The sequence below is a fragment of the Ranitomeya variabilis genome, chromosome 2 (assembly GCF_051348905.1).
Source record: "Ranitomeya variabilis isolate aRanVar5 chromosome 2, aRanVar5.hap1, whole genome shotgun sequence".
Taxonomy (NCBI): Eukaryota; Metazoa; Chordata; class Amphibia; order Anura; family Dendrobatidae; genus Ranitomeya; species Ranitomeya variabilis.
Window position 1 is genome coordinate 369863697 of NC_135233.1, and position 17618 is coordinate 369881314.

Here is a 17618-nt window from a genome sequence, read left to right on the forward strand (position 1 = left end):
TCATGCAAAATTACAACTTGTCCTGTAAACAACAAGCCCTATACAGTTATGTTGATGCAAAGATAAAAAAAATTATGACTTTTGGAAGTGGTAGTTGAAAAAACAAAAGTGAAAACAAAATGGACTAGTCATTAGTGATGGGTGGACATATGGAAGTTTGGGTCAGTTGAGTTCTGCCGAACTTCAAAAAAACTTTCGGCTCGAGTACCAAAACGATACCCGGACCCCAATTAAATGAATACTGCAAAGCAAGAGAAACAGTTGCTATGAACTCAAGTGACCTTACTGTACTTGTTAATAAACAAAAAAAACTGTGTGAGGTCCCCTGTAATTTTCATAACCAGCTGAGGGAAAGCCGACAACTGCGGACTGCTGTTAATATTCTGGGAAGGGGCCAATAGCCCCAAAGTTTCCTAGGCTACTAATCTCAGCTCACAGCTGTTTGATTAGTCTTTACTGGTTATTATAGGGGAGACCCAACCAAAAAATAATTGGGGTCCCCCTATAGTTAATAACCAGCAGAGGCTAAACAGACAGCTGCAGGCTGATATTAATAGCCTAGGAACCTGCTATGGATATTGGCCCACTACCATACTAAGAACATAAGCCCTCAGTCTTCCCAGAAATGGTACATCTAATTTTGGCGCTTAGCCTCCGCTCTTCTCACTTGCCCTGGTGCGGTGGCAAGTAGGGTAATAGGTTTTAGGTTGATGTCAGTTGTTTTATGGCCACTGACATCAAGCCTATGGGTTAGTAATGGAGAGGCATCTATAAGATGCCCCCTTTACTAATCCCATAGTCAGATTATAATAAAAACACAACCAGAGTAAAGTCCTTTATTTGAAATAAAAGTCACCGACCCTCTTTTACCCATTTATTCATCAAAACCTTTCTGCCGATAATCCATTGGATGTATTACTGAGTTATAGCAGGATTTACTTCGCCTTACCTAGAGAAAGGACTTGTTTTATTATACATTTGTGCTAAAGAAAAGCTATTTTCAGTTTGGAGCCGTATAGTTAAAACAGGAAAATAAACTTTATTTTTTTATATAAACACCCTGTGCCTGTGCATATCCAAGGGGCTATCAGAGGGCAAAAACTCTTACAACTGGTGGAGAATGCAGGCACAGTTCCAAAGAGCACAGGTGATTACAGTTTAAAGTCTGAATGTCCTGGTTTAAGGCAACTACAGCATTGCAAATATGATCTGAAAGCATGGAGGAGCTTATTAAGAAATTGTTTCAGGGCAATCTGCAGCAGCAGCAGTTTCAGCAGCAGCAGATGACTCTCCTGACAGAAATAGTTCAAGCCAGAGAGATGGTACCTCCTGCAAGCCAAAATGATGGTACTCGTGTGAGAGGAACAGTATGGGAGGCCTTTCAGAAAATGACTCTGGAGGATGATGTTGAGGCTTTTCTGACTGACTTTAACCCCTTAGCGACCTTTGACGCATACGCTGCGTCATGAAAGTCGGTGCCAAAACGACCTATGACGCAGCGTATGCGTCATGGAGGGATCGCGCTCCTGCAGATCGGGTGAAAGGGTTAACTCCAATTTCACCCGATCTCCAGGAACAGGGGGAGTGGTGCTTCAGCCCAGGGGGGGTGGCTTCACCCCCTCGTGGCTACGATCGCTCTGATTGGCTGTTGAAAGTGAAACTGCCAATCAGAGCGATTTGTAATATTTCACCCAAAAAAACGGTGAAATATTACAATCCAGCCATGGCCGATGCTGCAATATCATCGGCCATGGCTGGAAAACCTAATCTGCCCCCACCCCACCCCACCGATTGCCCCCCCGGTGCTCCGTTACGGGGTCCGGTCCCCTCCGTCCGCCTGCCGGCTCCTCCGTCCTCCTGCCCGCTCCCCCCGTGCTCCGGTGCCCCCTCCCTGTGCTCCGGTCCCCCCCCCGTGATCCGATCACCCCCCCCTACATACTTACCTGGCCTCCCGGTGTCCGTCCGGCTTCTCCATGGGCGCCGCCATTGTCCAATATGGCGGGCGCCTGCGCACTGCGCCCGCAGAGTCTGCCGGCTGGCAGATTCGTTCCAGATCTATTTTGATCACTGCGATATAGCCTATCGCAGTGATCAAAATAAAAAAAAAGTAAATGACCCCCCCCCCCCTTTATCACCCCCATAGGGAGAATAATAAAAATAAATAAAATATTTTTTTTTTTTTTTCTGCTAGGGTTAGGGTTAGAACTAGGGTTAGAATTAGGGTTAGAATTAGGGGTAGGGGTAGGGTTAGGGGTAGGGTTAGGGCATATGCACACAGTGCAGATTTGGCTGCGAATCCGCAGCGGATTGCCGCGGATCCGCAGCGGATCGGCCGCGGATCCGCAGCGGATCGGCCGCGGATCCGCAGCGGATCGGCCGCGGATCCGCAGCGGATTGGCCGCTGCGAATTCGTAGCAGTTTTCCATCAGGTTTACAGTACCATGTACACCTATGGAAAACCAAATCCGCTGTGCCCATGGTGCGGAAAATTCCGTGCAGAAACGCTATGTATTTTCCGCAGCATGTCAATTTTGTGCGGATTCCGCAGCGTTTTACACCTGTTCCTCAATAGGAATCCGCAGGTGAAATCCGCACAAAAAAACACTGGAAATCCGCTGTAAATCCGTAGGTAAAACGCAGTGCCTTTTACCTGCGGATTTTTCAAAAATGGTGCGGAAAAATCTCACACGAATCCGCAAAGTGGGCACATAGCCTTAGGGTTAGGGTTGGAATTAGAGTTAGGGTACCGTCTCACAGTGGCACTTTTGTCGCTACGACGGTACGATCCGTGACGTTCCAGCGATATCCATATATCATCGCTGTGTCTGACACGCAGCAGCGATCAGGGACCCTGCTGAGAATCGTACGTCGTAGCAGATCGTTTGGAACTTTCTTTCGTCGCTGGATCTCCCGCTGTCATCGCTGGATCGTTGTGTGTGACAGCGATCCAGCGATGTGTTCACTTGTAACCAGGGTAAACATCGGGTTACTAAGCGCAGGGCCGCGCTTAGTAACCCGATGTTTACCGTGGTTACCAGCGTAAAAGTAAAAAAAAAACAAAAAAACGTACATACTCACATTTCGGTGTCCTTCAGGTCCCTTGCCGTCTGCTTCCCGCTCTGACTGTCTGCCGGCCGGAAAGTGAGAGCACAGCACAGCAGTGACGTCACCGCTGCGTTCTGCTCTCACTGTACGGCGGCACTCAGTCAGAGCGGGAAGCAGACGGCAAGGGACCTGAAGGACACCGAAATGTGAGTATGTACGTTTTTTTTTTTTTACTTTTACGCTGGTAACCACGGTAAACATCGGGTTACTAAGCGCGGCCCTGCGCTTAGTAACCCGATGTTTACCCTGGTTACCCGGGACCTTGGCATCGTTGGTCGCTGGAGAGCGGTCTGTGTGACAGCTCCCCAGCGACCACACAATGACTTTCCAACGATCACAGCCAGGTCGTATCGCTGGTCGTGATCGTTGGTAAATCGTTATGTGAGACGGTACCCTTAGGGTTGGAATTAGGGCTAGGGTTGGAAATAGGGTTAAGATTAGGCTTGTGGTTAGGGTTAAGGATAGGGTTAGGGTTGTGTTGGGGTTACAGTTGTGGGTAGGGTTGGAATTAGGGTTAGGATTAGGGTTGGATTTAGGGTTACGGGTGTGTTGGGGTTAGGGTTGTGATTAGGGTTATGGCTACAGTTGGGATTAGGGTTAGGGGTGTGTTGGGGTTAGTGTTGAAGTTAGAATTGAGGGGTTTCCACTGTTTAGGCACATCAGGGGTCTCCAAACGCAACATGGCGCCACCATTGATTCCAGCCAATCTTGCGTTCAAAAAGTCAAATGGTGTGCCCTCCCTTCCAAGCCCCGACGTGCGCCCAAACAGTGGTTTACCCCCACATATGGGATACCAGCGTACTCAGGACAAACTGGGCAACAACTATTGGGGTCCAATTTCTCCTGTTACCCTTGCAAAAATAAAAAATTACTTGCTAAAACATAATTTTGAGGAAAGAACAATTATTTTTTATTTTCACGGCTCTACGTTATAAACTTATGTGAAACACTTGGGGGTTGAAAGTGCTCACCACACATCTAGATAAGATCCTTTTGGGGTCTAGTTTCCAAAATGGGGTCACTTGTGGGTTTTTTCTACTGTTTAGGCACATCAGGGGCTCTGCAAATGCAATGTGACGCCCGCAGACCATTCCATCAAAGTCTGCATTTCAAATGTCACTACTTCCCTTCCGACCCCTGACGTGCGCCCAAACAGTGGTTTACCTGTTGTGAATTTGGATTCTGGGCTCCCCCGGTGGCCGCTTGTGGAATTGGACTTGTCATCCTCTTTCCTGTTTCACCTGATTCCATCAGTAGTGGGTGTCGCTATTTAAGCTCATTTCTCTGGTGGTTTCTTGCCGGTCAACAATGTTATCTGATGCCTCTCAGTGCTTGTTCCTGCTTCTAGACAACTACTGATAAGTTGGACTTTTGTCCATGTTTTGTTTTGCCTATTTGTTCCAGTTCGCAGCTGAAGTTTTGTTACTGTGTCTGGAAAGCTCTCGTCGATCAGGGATTGCTACTCTGGCGTTATGAGTTAATGCCAGAGTTTAAGGTAATCTCTGGATGGTGTTTTGTTAGTATTTTTCTGCTGACCATGAAAGTATACTATCTGTCTTCTGCTATCTAGTAAGCGGACCTCAAATTTGCTAAGACTATTTTCCTGCTGCGTTTGTTGTTTCATCTGAACTCACCGTCATTATATGTGGGGGGCTACTGTCTTCTTTGGAATATTTCTCTAGAGGTGAGCCAGGTCTTATATTTCCCTCTGCTAGCTATTTAGGTCTTAGGCCAGAGCTGGGCATCTAGCGATAAATAGGAAATGCTACCTGGCTATTTCTAGTTGCGCGGCAGGCTTAGTTCATGGTCAGTATAGTTCCATCTTCCGAGAGCTTGTCCCTCTATAGGCTTGCTATGATCTCTGCCTGCAGAGATCATGACAGTTTGACCGGCCCATAAAGTGTTAAAGACCCAGGTTGAGAAAGGAGAGTTATAAGAAGTCTGCTGGAATTTTTTTTTTTTTTTTTTTTTTTTTCCTCCAGTCTGCCTTGCTGCAGTCTTTTTTCTCTCTCTCCTCCTAATCTCTGTATGCTCTGTGTGCACCTGACAATAATGGATCTCCAGAATGTAACTGCGGGTTTGAATAATCTCATCACGAAAGTACAAAATTTACAAGATTTTGTAGTACATGCTCCGGTATCTGAGCCGAGAATTCCTTTGCCGGAGTTCTTCACAGGGAATAGAGCTAGCTTCCAGAATTTCCGAAATAATTGTAAGCTTTATTTGTCCCTGAAGTCTCGTTCAGCTGGAGACCCTGCTCAGCAGGTTAGGATTGTGATTTCCTTGCTCAGGGGTGACCCTCAAGATTGGGCCTTCTCATTGCCAGCAGGGGATCCTGCGTTACGCGATGTGGATGCGTTTTTTCTGGCCTTGGGCTTGCTTTATGAGGAACCTCATTTGGAACTTCAGGCAGAAAAAACTTTGATGGCACTATCTCAGGGGCAAGACGAAGCTGAAGTTTTCTGCCAAAAATTCCGTAAATGGTCTGTGCTTACTCAGTGGAATGAGTGCGCCTTGGCGGCAACTTTCAGAGAAGGTCTCTCTGATTCCGTTAAGGATGTTATGGTGGGGTTCCCTTTGCCTGCAGGTCTGAATGAGTCCATGACAATGGCTATTCAGATTGATAGGCGTCTGCGGGAGCGCAAACCGATGCACCATCTGGCGGTGTCTATGGAAAAGACGCCAGAAAGTATGCAGTGTGATAGAATTCTGTCCAGGAGCGAGCGACAGAATTTTAGACGGAAGAATGGATTGTGTTTCTATTGTGGGGATTCTACTCATGTTATATCGGCATGCTCTAGGCGTACAAAGAAGCTTGATAAGTCTGTTTCCATTGGCACCATTCAGTCTAAGTTTATTTTGTCTGTAACCCTGATTTGCTCTTTGTCATCCATTGCCACGGACGCCTATGTTGACTCTGGCGCCGCTCTGAGTCTTATGGATTGGTCCTTTGCCAATCGTTGTGGTTTTGATTTAGAGCCTTTGGAGACTCTTATTCCTCTGAAGGGGATTGACTCCACCCCATTGGCTAATAATAAACCACAATACTGGACACAAGTAACCATGCGTATCAATCCGGATCACCAGGAGATTATTCGTTTCCTGGTGCTGTATAATTTACATGACGATTTGGTACTGGGATTGCCATGGTTGCAGTCTCACAACCCAGTCTTGGACTGGAGAGCTATGTCTGTGTTGAGCTGGGGATGTAAGGGTATTCATGGGGACGTACCTTTGGTTTCTATTTCGTCGTCCATTCCCTCTGAAGTCCCTGAGTTCCTCTCTGATTATCAAGACGTCTTTGACGAACCCAAGCTTGGGTCGTTACCTCCGCACCGTGAGTGCGATTGTGCCATAGATTTGATACCGGGTTGTAAATATCCAAAGGGTCGTTTGTTTAATTTGTCTGTGCCGGAACATGCTGCTATGCGGGAATATATAAAGGAGTCTTTGGAAAAGGGACATATTCGTCCATCTTCTTCTCCCTTGGGAGCTGGGTTTTTCTTTGTCTCAAAAAAAGACGGCTCTTTGAGACCATGTATTGATTATCGGCTTCTGAATAAGATCACTGTTAAGTATCAATACCCATTGCCATTGCTTACTGATTTGTTTGCTCGTATAGAGGGTGCTAAGTGGTTCTCTAAAATTGATCTTCGTGGGGCGTATAATTTGGTGCGGATCAGGCAGGGGGATGAGTGGAAGACCGCATTTAATACGCCCGAGGGCCACTTTGAGTATTTGGTCATGCCTTTTGGTCTTTCTAATGCCCCTTCAGTTTTCCAGTCTTTTATGCATGATATTTTCCGCGATTTTCTGGATAAATTTATGATAATATATCTGGATGATATTCTGATTTTTTCTGATGACTGGGACTCTCATGTCCAGCAGGTCAGGAGAGTTTTTCAGGTTCTGCGGTCTAATTCTTTATGTGTGAAGGGGTCTAAGTGCGTTTTTGGGGTCCAGAAAATTTCCTTTTTGGGGTATATTTTTTCTCCCTCTTCCATTGAGATGGATCCCGTCAAGGTGCAAGCTATTTGTGACTGGACTCAGCCCTCCTCTCTTAAGGGTCTTCAGAGATTTTTGGGCTTTGCCAACTTTTACCGCCGATTTATTGCTGGTTTTTCGGATGTCGTTAAACCACTGACTGATTTGACCAGACAAGGCGCTGATGTTGCTAATTGGTCCCCTCATGCTGTAGAGGCCTTTCAGGAGCTTAAGCGCCGTTTTGCCTCTGCCCCTGTGTTGCGTCAGCCTGATGTGAATCTGCCTTTTCAGGTTGAGGTTGACGCTTCGGAGATCGGAGCTGGGGCAGTGTTGTCGCAGAAAGGTTCCGACTGCTCCGTCATTAGGCCTTGTGCCTTCTTTTCTCGCAAATTTTCGCCCGCAGAGCGGAATTATGATGTTGGGAATCGGGAGCTTTTGGCCATGAAGTGGGCGTTTGAGGAGTGGCGCCATTGGCTCGAGGGGGCTAGGCATCAGGTGGTGGTATTGACTGACCACAAAAATTTGATTTATCTTGAGACTGCCAGACGCCTGAATCCTAGACAGGCGCGCTGGTCTTTATTTTTTTCTCGCTTTAATTTTGTGGTGTCATACCTACCGGGTTCTAAGAATGTTAAGGCAGATGCCCTTTCTAGGAGTTTTGACCCGGACTCTCCTGGTAATTCTGAACCCACAGGTATCCTTAGGGAGGGAGTAATTTTGTCGGCCGTTTCTCCTGATCTGCGGCGGTCCTTGCAAGAGTTTCAGGCGGATAGACCGGATCGTTGTCCGCCTGATAGACTGTTTGTTCCGGATGATTGGACCAGCAGAGTCATCTCTGAGGTACATTCTTCTGCATTGGCAGGTCATCCCGGAATTTTTGGTACCAGGGATTTGGTGGCAAGATCCTTCTGGTGGCCTTCTCTGTCACGAGATGTGCGAGTCTTTGTGCAGTCATGTGACGTTTGTGCTCGGGCTAAGTCTTGTAGTTCTCGGGCTAGCGGACTGCTGTTGCCCTTGCCTATTCCTAAGAGGCCTTGGACACACATCTCGATGGATTTTATTTCAGATCTGCCTGTTTCCCAGAAGATGTCTGTCATCTGGGTGGTCTGTGACCGTTTCTCTAAAATGGTCCATTTGGTTCCTCTGCCCAAGTTGCCTTCTTCTTCTGAGTTGGTTCCTCTGTTTTTTCAGAATGTTGTCCGATTGCACGGTATTCCTGAGAATATTGTTTCTGACAGAGGTACCCAATTTGTGTCTAGATTTTGGCGGGCATTCTGTGCTAGGATGGGCATAGATTTGTCTTTTTCATCTGCTTTTCACCCTCAGACTAATGGCCAGACCGAGCGGACTAATCAGACCCTTGAGACATATCTGAGGTGTTTTGTCTCTGCTGACCAGGATGATTGGGTTGCTTTTTTGCCATTGGCAGAGTTCGCCCTCAATAATCGGGCCAGTTCTTCCACCTTGGTGTCCCCGTTTTTCTGTAATTCGGGGTTTCACCCTCGATTTTCCTCCGGTCAGGTGGAATCCTCGGATTGTCCTGGAGTGGATGCGGTGGTGGAGAGATTGCATCACATCTGGGGGCAGGTTATGGACAATTTGAAGTTGTCACAGGAGAAGACTCAGCGTTTTGCCAACCGTCATCGTCGTGTTGGTTCTCGGCTTTGTGTTGGAGATTTAGTGTGGCTGTCTTCTCGTTTTGTCCCTATGAGGGTCTCTTCTCCTAAGTTTAAACCTCGGTTCATCGGCCCTTATAGAATATTGGAGATTCTTAATCCTGTTTCTTTCCGTTTGGACCTCCCTGCGTCCTTTTCCATTCATAACGTTTTTCATCGGTCGTTATTGCGCAGGTATGAGGTACCTGTTGTACCTTCTGTTGAGCCTCCTGCTCCGGTGTTGGTTGAGGGTGAGTTGGAGTACGTTGTGGAGAAAATTTTGGACTCTCGTGTTTCCAGACGGAAACTCCAGTATCTGGTCAACTGGAAGGGTTACGGCCAGGAGGATAATTCTTGGGTCAATGCATCTGATGTTCATGCTTCTGATCTTGTTCGTGCCTTCCATAGGGCTCATCCTGGTCGCCCTGGTGGATCTGGTGAGGGTTCGGTGCCCCCTCCTTGAGGGGGGGGTACTGTTGTGAATTTGGATTCTGGGCTCCCCCGGTGGCCGCTTGTGGAATTGGACTTGTCATCCTCTTTCCTGTTTCACCTGATTCCATCAGTAGTGGGTGTCGCTATTTAAGCTCATTTCTCTGGTGGTTTCTTGCCGGTCAACAATGTTATCTGATGCCTCTCAGTGCTTGTTCCTGCTTCTAGACAACTACTGATAAGTTGGACTTTTGTCCATGTTTTGTTTTGCCTATTTGTTCCAGTTCGCAGCTGAAGTTTTGTTACTGTGTCTGGAAAGCTCTCGTCGATCAGGGATTGCTACTCTGGCGTTATGAGTTAATGCCAGAGTTTAAGGTAATCTCTGGATGGTGTTTTGTTAGTATTTTTCTGCTGACCATGAAAGTATACTATCTGTCTTCTGCTATCTAGTAAGCGGACCTCAAATTTGCTAAGACTATTTTCCTGCTGCGTTTGTTGTTTCATCTGAACTCACCGTCATTATATGTGGGGGGCTACTGTCTTCTTTGGAATATTTCTCTAGAGGTGAGCCAGGTCTTATATTTCCCTCTGCTAGCTATTTAGGTCTTAGGCCAGAGCTGGGCATCTAGCGATAAATAGGAAATGCTACCTGGCTATTTCTAGTTGCGCGGCAGGCTTAGTTCATGGTCAGTATAGTTCCATCTTCCGAGAGCTTGTCCCTCTATAGGCTTGCTATGATCTCTGCCTGCAGAGATCATGACATTTACCCCCACATATGAGGTATCAGCGTACTCACAACAAACTGGGCAACAAATATTGGGGTCCAATTTCTCCTGTTACCCTTGTGAAAATAAACAATTGCTTGCTAAAACATCTTTTTTGAGGAAAGAAAAATTATTTTTTATTTTCACGGCTCTGCGTTGTAAACTTCTGTGAAGCACTTGGGGGTTGAACGTGCTCACCACACATCTAGATAAGTTCCTTGGGGGGTCTAGTTTCCAAAATGGGGTCACTTGTGGGGGGTTTCTACTGTTTAGGCACATCAGGGGCTCTGCAAACGTAACATGATTCCCGCAGACCATTCCATCAAAGTCTGCATTCCAAATCGTCACTACTTCCCTTCCGAGCCCCGCCATGTGCCCAAACAGTGGTTTACCCCCACATATGGGGTATCAGCGTACTCAGGAGAAACTGGACAACAACTTTAGGGGTCAAATTTTTCCTGTTACCCTTGGGAAAATTAAAAAATTCTGGGCTAAAAAAATATTTTTGAGGAAAGAAAACACATTTTTTATTTTCACGGCTCTGCGTTATAAACTTCTGTGAAGCACTTGGGGGTTCAAAGTGCTCACCACACATCTAGATAAGTTCCCTTGGGGGTCTAGTTTTCAAAGTGGGGTCAATTGTGGGGAGTTCCTACTGTTTAGGCACATCAGGGGCTCTGCAAACACAACGTGACGCCCGCAGAGCATTCCATTAAAGTCTGCATTTCAAAACGTCACTACTTCCCTTCCGCTCCCCGACGTGTGCCAAAACAGTGGTTTACCCCCACATATGGGGTATCAGCGTACTCAGGAGAAACTGCACAACAACTTTTGGGGTCCAATTTCTCCTGTTACCCTTGGGAAAATAAAAAATTGTGGGTTAAAAAATCATTTTTGAGGAAAGAAAAATAATTTTTTATTTTCATGGCTCGGCGTTATAAACTTCTGTGAAGCACTTGAGGGTTCAAAGTGCTCACCACACATCTAGATTAGTTCCTTGGGAGGTCTAGTTTCCAAAATGGGGTCACTTGTGCGGGAGCTCCAATGTTTAGGCACACAGGGGCTCTCCAAACGTGACATGGTGTCCGCTAATGATTGAAGCTAATTTTCCATTCAAAAAGCCAAATGGCGTGCCTTCCCTTCCAAGCCCTGCCGTGCGCCCAAACAGTGGTTTACCCCCACATATGAGGTATCATCGTACTCAGGACAAACTGGAAAACAATATTTGGGGTCCAATTTTTCCTATTATCCTTGGGAAAATAAAAAACTCCGGGCTAAAAATCATTTTTGAGGAAAGAAAAATATTTTTTTATTTTCATGGCTCTGCGTTATAAACTTCTGTGAAGCACCTGGGGGTTATAAGTGCTCACTATGCATCTAGATAAGTTCCTTGGGGGGTCTAGTTTCCAAAATGGGGTCACTTGTAGGGGAGCTCCAATGTTTAGGCACACAGGGCTCTCCGAACGCAACATGGTGTCCACTAACGTTTGGAGCTAATTTTCCACTGAAAAAGTCAAATGGCGCGCCTTCCCTTCCAAGCCTTGCCGTGCACCCAAACAGTGGTTTACCCCCACATATGAGGTATCGGCGTACTCAGGAGAAATTGCCCAACACATTTTAGGATCCATTTTATCCTGTTGCCCATGTGAAAATGAAAAAATTGAGGCAAAAACAAATTTTGTGTGAAAAAAAAGTACTTTTTCATTTTTACGGATCAATTTGTGAAGCACCTGAGGGTTTAAAGTGCTCACTATGCATCTAGATAAGTTCCTTGGGGGGTCTAGTTTCCAAAATGGGGTCACTTGTGGGGGAGCTCCAATGTTTAGGCACACAGGGGCTCTCCAAACCTGACATGGTGTCCGCTAACGATGGAGATAATTTTTCATTCAAAAAGTCAAATGGCGCTCCTTCCCTTCCGAGCCTTACCATGTGCCCAAACAGTAGTTTACCCCCACATATGAGGTATTGTCGTACTCAGGAGAAATTGCCCAACAAATTTTAGGATCCATTTTATTCTGTTGCCCATGTGAAAATGAAAAAATTGAGGCTAAAAGAAAATTTGTGTGAAAAAAAAGTACTTTTTCATTTTTACGGATTAATTTGTGAAGCACCTGGGGCTTTAAAGTGCTCACTATGCTTCTAGATAAGTTCCTTGGGGGGTCTAGTTTCCAAAATGGGGTCACTTGTGGGGGAGCTCCAATGTTTAGGCACACGGGGGCTCTCCAAACGCGACATGGTGTCCGCAAAAGATTGGAGCCAATTTTTCATTCAAAAAGTCAAATGGCGCTCCTTCCCTTCCGAGCCCTGCCGTGCGCCCAAACAGTGGTTTACCCCCACATATGAGGCATCAGCGTACTCAGGACAAATTGGACAACAACATTCGTGGTCCAGTTTCTCCTTTTACCCTTGGGAAAATAAAAAAATTGTTGCGAAAAGATCATTTTTGTGACTAAAAAGTTAAATGTTAATTTTTCCCCTCCTTGTTGCTTCTGCTGCTGTGAAACACCTGAAGGGTTAATACACTTCTTGAATGTGGTTTTGAGCACCTTGAGGGGTGCAGTTTTTAGAATGGTGTCACTTTTGGGTATTTTCAGCCATATAGAACCCTCAAACTGACTTCAAATGTGAGGTGGTCCCTAAAAAAAATGGTTTTGTAAATTTTGTTGTAAAAATGAGAAATCACTGGTCAAATTTTAACCCTTATAACTTCCTAGCAAAAAAAAAATTTCTTTCCAAAATTGTGCTGATGTAAAGTAGACATGTGGGAAATGTTATTTATTAACTATTTTGTGTCACATAGCTCTCTGGTTTAACAGAATAAAAATTCAAAATGTGAAAATTGCAAAATTTTCAAAATTTTCGCCAAATTTCCGTTTTTTTCACAAATAAACTCAGAAATTATCGACCTAAATTTACCACTAACATGAAGCCCAATATGTCACGAAAAAACAATCTCAGAACCGCAAGGATCCATTGAAGCGTTCCTGAGTTATTACCTCATAAAGGGACACTGGTCAGAATTGCAAAAAACGGCAAGGTCATTAAGGCCAAAATAGGCTGGGTCATGAAGGGGTTAAGAGGTTGGAAGACAGGGAGAAACTGCCCCCATTGAAATGGGAAGAGGTCCTATCTCCATACCTCACTGGGGAACTGCAGAAAGTATACTATGACCTTGCCCTGCAGGATGCCAAGGATTGCGGCAAGCTGAAGGAAGAGATTATGGATGTTTGGGTGTAAAGGTACCGTCACACTCAGCGACGCTGCAGCGATATAGACAACGAGCCGATCGCTGCAGCGTCGCTGTTTAGGTCGCTGTAGAGACGTCAAACACAGCAGCTCCAGAACGATGCAGGAGCGATCCTGTGACGTAACGGTGACTCACTTATCGTTATCACAGGTCGTTAGCTCCATGTAAAACATTGCTGGCATCGTTGCTTTTGCTGTCAAACACTACGATACACACCGACCTGACGACCAAATAAAGTTCTGGACTTCTAGCTCCGACCAGCGATATCACAGCGGGATCCAGATCGCTGCTGCGTGTCAAACACAACGAGATCGCTAACCAGGACGCTGCAACGTCACGGATCGTTGTCGTTCTCGTTGTAAAGTTGCTGAGTGTGAAGGTACCTTAACCCTGTCAGTCATGGTATAATGGGTGTATCTCTGGCATTACCAAAGGGGCAAGCATCCCAGATAACAGATGTTTAACATGTTATACCTGATGCAAAAATGGCTGCAGACTGAGGCTAGTACAGATGGTGGAAAGAGTGGTAGTGGACTGATTTATCTAATTACTACCTAACTGGCTGGGTTGCCCTAACAGATCCACAGAAAGCAGATGATCTTGTGAGCCTCATGGAAAGATACTTGGCTGTGGAGAACTCCCTGAATAATCAAGGGAGCCTGAGGTCAGCTTTCTGGGTCACCCCAAAAAAGGGGTCCAAGTCCACATCTGAGAGGCACCAACAGACACAGGAGAGGTGGTTTCAAGGGGTAAATCTTGTACAATTTTCTGTTTGCAGCATTAAGCCTCAGGTCATATAGCAACACATTTTCCTATGACCCCAGAAGAACTTTCAGACATTTTTTTATTTTTTTTGGACGTACTGCGTGCGGTGCTGTAACTAACCCTGGCGAGGGACCTCGGGTGTGCCCGGTGACAGTGAATTGAGTTACTCAGACTAGACGGGGATCGGGGAGGTTGGATACCTTATTAACTGCCATACTTCTGCATTTGCTACTCCCTGGGAAGAGGGTGTGGGTAAGGTTTATCCATGGAGACACCAAGAACTATCTCATGGCCCAGGTCGACAGACAGACTGTGGTTGTGTGCCCCACAAAGTAGGAATTGTCAAGGACTTATTGCATGCTATTGTTCTCGGACAAGATTTTCCTTTGTTCTGGGACTTATGGGCTAAAATTATAGCACTCATTAGCCCGGTGTGCCTCCTGGAGTTGGCTATGGCAACAAGCTCACATTATGTAACCAGATAATTTCCTTTCACTGCACTGGCTAGAGAGGAAGATGAAGAAACATCCCCTAAAACCAATATCCCTGTCCTGCAGGAATCCCAGGATAACTTTGGATCTGCCCAGCTCCAGGACTTAACTGTGTAAGGTGCTCTGGAAAATGAAAAGGTGTTAAACGGTGTTCTCCAGGAGCCAATAATCATTTTCCACATTTGGCCAGGTATAATTACCTGTTATATTGCTGGACCAAAGTAAGAGGCCAGGTAAAAGAGTACCTCCTCAAAGCATTAGAGGCACAATCTCAGGGGTATAATAGCTCAGTTCAATAGAGATAATTTAACCCTGGGGATCAACTACTTGTGTTAGGGCCGGCAGTAGTGAGCAAGTTCCCTGCAAAGTGGTAGGGACCCTATGAGGTTGTAGAAAAGGTGAGAAAGGTCAACTATAAAATACACTGACCAGGTAAAAGGAAGCTCTTCTCAATATCAATATCAACCTACCAAAACTCTGTAAGGATAGAGACTCGCTAGAATACCCTTGCCTTTGGCCTAGTCATAAGCCAACGTTGAGGGCGTCAAAGCAGCAAAAATGTTATCGCTAGGGATGAGCGAACATGCTTGGTGATATTCGGCTTACACGCAAGTATCACGGTGCTCGAATGTGCTAGTTATTTGGCGAGAAAAGGGTGGTGCTCGATGTAAAACTCAACCCCTCCCTCCACATCTTTGGTGCCTGTTCCACAGCAAAGAAGCATGCGGGAATTGTATGTGAGTCACAGTAATGCCATAGCCATCTTGATTGTGGCATTACTGTGATTGGCTGGCCATGTGACATTATCAGAGGCTATTAAAGGACAAGTGCTGCCCAGCAAGGCATACTGACACCATTGCACGGCTCTGTTACACTTCGTATTGGAGGGAGAAAGTGCTTGTCCAGGCCTGTGTGCACAATATAATGAATCAGAGGCCTGTAGTGTTGATACTGGTGCTGAAGCTGTGCCATCATACTAACAGACCTTCTAAGGGCTAATGGTTTGCAGCATATACAAGCTGGCATTTAGCATAGGTAGGGAGAGAGAGTCAAAGGAGCAGGAAGGGTGACAGAATCCAGTCTGTAGAAAGAAATTAGGCCTGTGCAGTCCGTTGGCAAATACATAGATGCAGGGGTTTTTTTGTGGGTGCTGGAAAAATTGAATTTTGAATTTGATTTATCAAGTATTATATGCTTTAAGGTCCATTTTTGTGTTATATAACACATCCAAAAATCATTGAAAAATTTTCCTGATCTGTTATCTCTCAAAGTGAATAAAAGCTTTTAAAAATTTTGTAGACTTAAATTTCTCAGATGTACAGTGTTACATGTTCTGTGAACATTTCTGTGATCTGTAAAACTGCTAAAAAGCTTTTATAAATTTTGTAGGCCTCAATTTCTCAGACATACAATGTTACTTTGTGAACATTTCTGTCGTCTGCAAAACTGATGAAAAGCTTTTAAAAATGTTATAGACCTCCATTTCTCAGCTATGCAGTGTTAAGTAGTCTATCAACAAACCCTTTGTTAGGAGTCGAGTTTCTTCTGCTGCACAGGGGGAATCTCGATCCGTCTCTGCTGCAGTCTCCCATTCTCCATCGGCCACAGTGGAGTCTGCTCAGCGGAGACGTCGGTCCCAGTGTCTCACTGAGTCTGATTCAGTGCAAAGGGTTATTGCTGCCTCTCAAGGCTCTACTACATACCTCCCAACCGTCCCGATTTCAGCGGGACAGTCCCGCTTTGGCACCGGGGTCCCGCTGTCCCGCTTCGGGCATTTAAAATCCCGAATTTGCGGCCGCCAGTGAAGCCCCGCCCACTTCCGGGACGTAGAGAGAGCCCGATTACTGTACCCGCAGCTGTTCGTTCCGTTCCCTGCCTGGGACTGTCTGCGTTGTAGCCACGCCCCCTTGAGTTGCCTCACCGCCCGCCTCCGGCTTCCTCCTCAACGTGGGCGGACTCTGAGGACACTAGAGCGGCAGCGCCAGCACCCGGACTGGTTTCTCGTGACCGCGGGAGCAGCGAGCGGGGATCTGCAGACTGACTGTAAGTGAATGTGTCTCTCCCCCTCTCCATGCAGCGCTGCCCGTTACAGCAGAGACTCTGATCTGACAGCATTAGGAGGACTGACACAAACTTTGTCTCCCCATGCAGCGCACCCCGCTCCCACTCTCCCCCTGGTACCCATCCATCGGATTCTCCACCAACCTGGTGCAGCACCCCTCTCCCCATGGTTATCGTTAAAGGGGTATTGTCACCCAAAATGCTAAATACGGCAGCAGCATGCCGACCCCTCACCCCGTTACTCACCTCTGACTCCACCGCCTCAGGAATCTTCAGTCGCACTTCACGTATGCGCACTCCGGGGGTCAGGAGGACCTGGTGCCGGGCAGATGTGCTCCGTGGGTGTTACTATGTTTTTAGCCCTGTCGAACCCATAACACAAATTACATGAACACAAAATGGTGCTCGGTGTATATCAGGGAGATATATACAAAAGGGACTTGGCCCCTATAATAATTATACCAGTAAGGCCGGCGTCACACTCGGCGTAAGACAATACGCCACGTATTATACGGCCGTACTACGGGCGTAATACGGAGAAATGTCCCCAAAATATTGATCCGTAGTCAGGGTGTGTCAGCGTATTTTATGCTATGGGGCATTTTATACGTGCCCCATCACGTGGGGCAAGTATACTGTACTCAGCATCATGTGGGGCCATTATACAGTATGGAGCATAATGTGGCCAATGGCCATTGTACAGTATGGAGCGTCGTGTGTGGCCATATTTTTTTGTTCATAATTATTGTTAACGAAACATTGTGATCAGAAGTGCTAAATGGGTGTGGTTGGGGCGTGGCTAGTTGTGAAATGGGTGTGGCCTAAAATTTGCCGCGGCGCGCTACGCGCACCGCTGACTTTGTCCCTCTTTCCCTTCCCCTAAAGTTGGGAGGTATGTTATTGTACCCTGCACTGATCTACGGCGAACAGGCTTTCCTGGGACTAAGTCCTGCTTTGCACATACTGAGCATGCCCAGGGTAAGATCTCTCACTGGAGATCAGGGGTCACATGTTCAGCTTCTGCAGCCAAGTCCATTGGTCCTTTCAGGAAGGTCCTATAGGTGCTAGGACTAAGTCCTGCTCTGCACACTCTGAGCATGCCCAGGGCAAGATCTCT